A 6511-nucleotide genomic window follows, 5' to 3' on the forward strand; every position below is an offset into this window, starting at 1 on the left:
TGGGAGAAGAGGGGGTGCAAGGCGCCAGCTTTTGCTTTGTCCTCAGCCAGCCTCCTGCTCCCTCATCATTCCCACTCCACTGACCTCTCCACTCTTCTGCCCCCGTAGAGATCCAGAAGTGTGTAATCTTATATCTCGGACTGATCTCGGACTGATTTCATGGGTGTTCAAAGTGTTCTGGTAGATATTTAGCTCAATTCAGGGGAACGGTTGAAATGGGATCTCCTACTCTTCTGCCATCTTGCCCCTCCTCTTGAGAAGTTCTTTATATAGACCTTTGACATCAGCCCTTTATCTATAATGTCATTTGCAAATACTTTCTCCCATTCCGTGGGCTGCCTCTTAGTTATGTTGACTGTTTCCTTTGCTGTGCAAAATCTTTTGATCTTGATGACATCCCAAATGTTCATTTTTGCTGTTGTTTCCTTGCCTTTGGAGATGTGTCTTGAAAGCAGTTACTGTGAGGTAACTGCCTATGTTCTCCTCTAGGGTTTTCATGGATTCCTGTCTCACATTGAGGTCTTTCATCCATTTTGAGTTTATTTTTGTGTATGGTGTAAGGGAATGGTCCAGTTCCATTCTTCTGCATGTGGCTGTCCAGTTTTCCCAGCACACTTATTGAAGAGACTGTCTTTTTTCCATTGGATATTCTTTCCTGCTTTGTCAAAGGTTAGTTGACCATAGAGTTGAGGTTCCATTTCTGGAGTTTCTGTTCTGTTTCATTGTTCTATGTGTCTGTTTTTGTGCCGGTACCATGCTGTCTTGATGACCACAGCTTTGTAATAGAGCCTGAAGTCAGGCATTGTGGTGCCCCCAGCCTTGGTTTTTTTCTTCATTCTTCCCTTGGCAATTCAGGGTCTTTTCTGGTTCCATGCAAATTTTAGGATTGTTTTTTTGTTCCAGGTCTTTGAAAAATGTCAATGATATTTTAATAGGGTTGGCATTGAAAGTGTAAATAGGTCTGGGGAAGATAGACACTTTAACAATGTTTATTCTTCCAATCCTTGAGCATGGAATATTTTTCCATCTTTTTGTGTATTCCCCAATTTCTTTTACAAGTGTTCTGTAGTTTCTAGAGTATGGATCTTTTACCTCTTTGGTTAGGTTTATTCCAAGGTATCTTAGGCTTTTTGTTGCTATTGTGAATGGAATTGATTCCTTAAATTCTCTCTCTTCAGTCACATTGTTAGTGTATAGAAAAGCAACTGATTTCTCTGCATTGGTTTTTGTATCCTGCCACATTACTGAACTGCTGAATGAATTCTAGTAATTTGGAGGTGGAATCTTTTGGGTTTTCCAGATAAAGTATCATGTCAACTGTGAAGAGGGAGAGTTTTACTTCTTTGCCGATTTGGGTATCTTTTACTTCTTTTTGTTTTCTGATTGATGTTGCTAGGACTTGTAATAATATGTTGAACGATAGTGATGAGAGTGGACATCCCTGTCTTGTTTCTGATCTTAAGGGAAAAGTGCTCAGCTTTTCCCCATTGAGAATGATATTTGCTGTGGGTTTTTCATAGATGGTTTTTATGAGATTGAAGAATGTTCCCTCTATTCCTATACTCTGAAGAGTTTTAATCAGAACGGATGTTGTATTTTGTCAAATGCTTTTTCTGCATCATTTGAGAGGATCATATAGTTCTTGTCTTTTCCTTTATTGATGTGCTCTATCATATTGATTTGAGAATGTTGAATCATCCTTGCATCCAGGCACAAAACCCACTTGGTCATGGTGAATAATCTTTTTAATATCCTGTTGGATCCTACCAGCTAGGATCTTGTTGAGTATTTTAGCATCTATGATCATCGGGGATATTGGTCTGTAATTCTCTTTTTTGATGGGGTCTTTGCCTGGTTTTGGGATCAGGGTAATGTTGGCCTCAAAGAAGGAGTTTGGAAGTTTTCCTTCATTTCTATTTTTTGGAAGCGTTTCAGTAGAATAGGTATTACTTCTTTTTTAAATATTTGGTATCATTCCCCTGGGAAGCCATTTGGCCCTGGGCTCTTTTTTTGGGGGGGGGAGGTTTTTTTTTTTTTTTTTTTTTTTTTTTTTTTTTTTTTTTTTTTTAAACATTTTTTTTTTTCCCCAGGGGTACAGGTCTTTGAATCACCAGGTTTACACACTTCACAGCACTCACCAAATCACATACCCTCCCCAATGTCCATAATCCCACCCCCTTCTCCCAAACCCCCTCCCCCCGGGAGGTTTTTGATTACTGTTTCAATTTCATTATTGGTTGTTTGTCTATTCACAATGTCTGTTTCTTTCTGTTTCAGGCTGCTTGGAAGGCATCCATTTCTTCGAGGTTGCTTAATTTGTTGGTATACAGTTGCTGGTAATAATTTCTAATAATTGTTTCTATTTTCTTGGTGTTAGTCATGATCTCTTCCCTTTGATTCTTGATTTTATTAATTTGGGTCCTTTTTCCTTTCTTTTGAATAAGTCTGGCCAGTGGTTTATCAGTCTTATTAATTCTTTCAGAGAACCAGCTTCTAGTTTCATTGATCTGGTCTGTTTTTCTGGTGTCTATTTCATTGATCTCTGCTCTAATCTTTATTATTTCTCTTCTCCTGCTTGATTTAGGTTTTATTTGCTAACCTTCTCCAGTTCCTTTAGCTGTAGGGTTAACTTGTGCATTTGGGATTTTTCTACTTTTTTGAGAAAGGCTTGGATTAGTATGTATTTCCCCCTTAGGGCCACTTTTGCAGTATCCCATAGGTTTGGGCCTATGTGTTTTTGTTCTTATTGGTTTTCATGAATTGTTCACATGATATTTTTAAAAATTCTCTTATCTTTTGTTTGACTTTTTGTTCAAAAGTGTGTTGTTTAATAACCTCATATTTGTGAACTTTTAGCTTTCCTTTTGTTGCCGATTCCTAGTTTTATTCCATTGTTGTCAGAAAAGGTACTTGGTAGGATTTCAGTCCTCCTAAATGCTTAATACATGTTCTGTGATATAATGTAGGATCTGTCCTGGAGAACATTCTGTGTACAATGGGGAAGTGTGTTGATTGCCGCTGGGCAAAGTGTTCTGTGTTGGCTCCACTTGGTCTGTCGTGTTGTTCAGGTTTGCTGTTTCCATATTGATGGATGTTCTACCCGTAACTGAAAGTGGGACACTGAAGTCACAAATACTCTGGTTCTCCACTCAGATCTGTCAATGTTTGCTTTGTCTGTTTAAGCAAAAAAATGTTGGGTGCATATATGTTTATAATTATAATATCTTCCTGGTAGATTGACCCTATTACCATGTAATCAACTTCTTTGTCTACTATGACAGTTATTGAATTGATTATCTGATAAAAATACAGCCACCTTTTCTGTCTGTTCCTGGAATATCTTTTTCCATCCCTTTACTCACAGCCTACGTGTGTCTTTAAATCTATAGTGAGTCTCTTGAACACGGCATATAGTTGGATCTTTTTTTAAATTTTTCAGTGCTCCAAGATTCATTGTTTATGCACCACACCCAGTGCTCCATGCGATACATTCCCTCCTTAATACCCACCCTCCTCCCCTCCAAAACCCTCAGTTTGTTTCTCAGAGTCCACAGTCTCTCATGGTTCATCTCCCCCACGAATTTCCCCCAGCTCCCTTCTCTCCAGCTCCCCATGTCCTCCATGTTATTCCTTTTGCTCCACAAGTAAGTGAAACCATATAATAACTGACTCTCTTGCTTGACTTATTTCACTCAGCATAATCTCCTCCAGTCCCATCCATTTTGATACAAAAGTTGGGTATTCATCCTTTGTGAGGGAGACATAATACTCCATAGTGTATATGGACCACATCTTCCTTATCCATTCATCTGCTGAAGGGCATCTTGGCTCTTTCCATAGTTTGGCAATTGTGGCCATTGCCGCTATGAACATTGGGGTACAGATGATCCTTCTTTTCACTACATTTATATCTTTGGGGAAAATACTCAGTAGTGCAATTGCAGGGTCATAGGGTAGCTCTATTTTTAATTTCTCAAGAAACCTCCACACTGTTTTCTTTCTCTCTCTCTCTCTTTTTTAAAAGATTTTATTTATTTATTTAACAGAGAGCGATCACAAGTAGGTGGAGAGGCAGGCAGAGAGAGGGAGAAGGAAGCAGGCTCCCCACCAAGCAGAGAGCCCGATGTGGGGCTCGATCCCAGGACCCTGGAATCATGACCTGAGCCGAAGGCAGAGGCTCCAACCCACTGAGCCACCCAGGCACCCTCCACACTTTTCAAAACCACATTGAGATACCACCTTACACCAGTTAGAATGGCAAAAATTAACAAGACAGTAAACAACATGTGTTGGAGAGGATGTGGGGAAAGGGGAACCCTCCTACACTGTTGGTGGGAATGCAAGTTAGTTTGATCTTATTTTATTTTTTACTAATGTCATTTCTTTATTGGCAAAGGGGCCTACAGAACCAAGACCACTTCGTCTCTACCCTCTTCCCTGTAAAAATAAACTCTATCCTTCCATCTCCCTGCTCTGCTTTTCTGCTGGGGCCCAGGAGGATCAGTCGGCCCCTAAGAGTTGTGTCCCAAGACACCAAGAACCAGCATCCCCTGTACATACACACCATACACAGTTTGCCTCCGAGCCTAGGGAGACCAGGAGGCAGCAGGAGGGCTTGTGACCTTCAGGTGGTTATGAGTGCAGAAGGGGGTCTGCAGGATGCTGGCAGGGAAGATGGTTTCATTCTTGGTTGGACGGTGGTCAGCCTTCACTGTTGGGGGTCATGCTCCACTGGTCCTGGATGGGAGGCTTGTGGGCTGGTCAGCCATTACCTTAGCAGAGACGTTGTGCAAATCGAACACATTCTGGAGGAAGGAGTCTCGGAGACTTCCTGCCCATCGTAAACATCATCCAGCTCTTTGGGCTCCAGGACGAAGTCCAGGGAGCCAGTGCTCTCATAGACGGCATCTGCTTTCTCCCTGGCTGCCTGAGGGGGCTTCTAATCTGTCCGAGCAGCTGCCCTGGGGCCTCCTCAAGGTGATCTCGCTGATCACCCCCTCAGCAATTTCCTTGCTTTGCCAGTCTAATGTGGCTGCCGCAGAGAGGGAGCCCAGGGTGAAGCCAAGTGTGACGTCCATGTTGGAGACACAGCACAGGTCTGCTACCCTGGCTTGCAGGACTTCTTGGTGCCAGGGAGGGTCTCCAGCAGCTTCTCTGTGTAGACTCAAAGCGGCAGTTCACATTCCGGGTCATCTTCTGCACCAGGTGAGAGTTCAGGATGCTTGGCTCTATGTGGCCGATGAGCTCTGACACTTGATGCGGATAATCTGTCCCATAGACTGCCAAGGGTTCAGAGTCCGCCAGCTCTAGTGGGGAAGGCAGGGAAGACAGAAACTCCAGCCAATGCGTGGAGGGGGCCAGGACCTGCAGCTCCACCATGTTCATGGTTGGATCTTATTTTTAGAAATCTGTTCAGCTGTGCTGTCTTTTGGGGAATATAATCCATTTAGGTTTAAAGTAATTATTGATGGGGTGCCTGGGTGGCTCAGTGGTTAAAGCCTCTGCCTTCAGCTCAGGTCATGATCTCAGGGTCCTGGGATCGAGCCCCACATTGGGCTCCATGCTCAGCAGAGAGCCTGCTTCTCTCTCTCCCTCTGCCTGCCACTCTGCTTACTTGTGCTCTCTATCTCTCTGTCAAATAAATAAACAAAATCTTAAAAAATAAAGTAATTATTGATAGGTGAGGGCTTTGTATTGTCCTGTAGAGCATTTGTTTCTTTCCTCTCTTGCTGTCCTTGTTGACTTTTAGATTACTGTAGTGATATACTTTGATTCCCTTCACTTTTTCTTTTGTGTATGTTCCACAGGGATTTTCTACGTGTTACCTCAGGCTTACACAAAATGTCCCATAGTTACAATAACCTATATTACACTGGTACGTTTGATCGCATACAACACTCTGCCCCCTTTGTCCCCTCCTACACTCTGTGATATTGATGGGACAGTGCATACCCTTTTATATTGTGTATCCATTAACAAAAGTTGGTAGTTACTCTTCTTTCTTTCAGCTTTACACTAAAACTGCAAGTGATTTACACAACACCATTGGAGTGGTAAACTATTCTGTCTCCGTATTTACCTTTGCCAGTGAGTTTTATACTTTGTATCATTTCATGTTACTGTTTGGTGTCCTTTTGCTTCAACCTCTCTTTTGCATTCTTTTCTTTAAAATTCTTTTCATTATGTTCAGTTAGCCACTGTGTAGCATTAGTTTTTTTAAAAATCTTTTTATTTATTTATTTTTTATTTTCAGCATAACAGTATTCATTATTTTTGCACCACACCCAGTGCTCCATGTAATCCGTGCCCTCTCTAATACCCACCACCTGGTTCCCCCAACCTCCCACTCCCTGCCCCTTCAAAACCCTTAGATTTTTTTTCAGAGCCCATAGTCTCTCATGGTTCACTTCCCCTTCCAATTTCCCCCAACTCCCTTCTCCTCTCCATCTCCCCTTGTCCTCCATGCTATTTGTTATGCTCCACAAATAGGTGAAACCATATGATAATTGAC

General features: G+C 42.0%; 1 pseudogene; it reads right to left on the minus strand.

Moving 5' to 3' along the window:
* Positions 1–4586: 4586 nt before the first annotated feature.
* LOC132005904 (endothelin-converting enzyme 2-like) lies at positions 4587–5385 on the minus strand (annotated as a pseudogene).
* Positions 5386–6511: the final 1126 nt, after the last annotated feature.

Source organism: Mustela nigripes, chromosome 17 (genome assembly GCF_022355385.1).
Source record: "Mustela nigripes isolate SB6536 chromosome 17, MUSNIG.SB6536, whole genome shotgun sequence".
NCBI lineage: Eukaryota > Metazoa > Chordata > Mammalia > Carnivora > Mustelidae > Mustela > Mustela nigripes.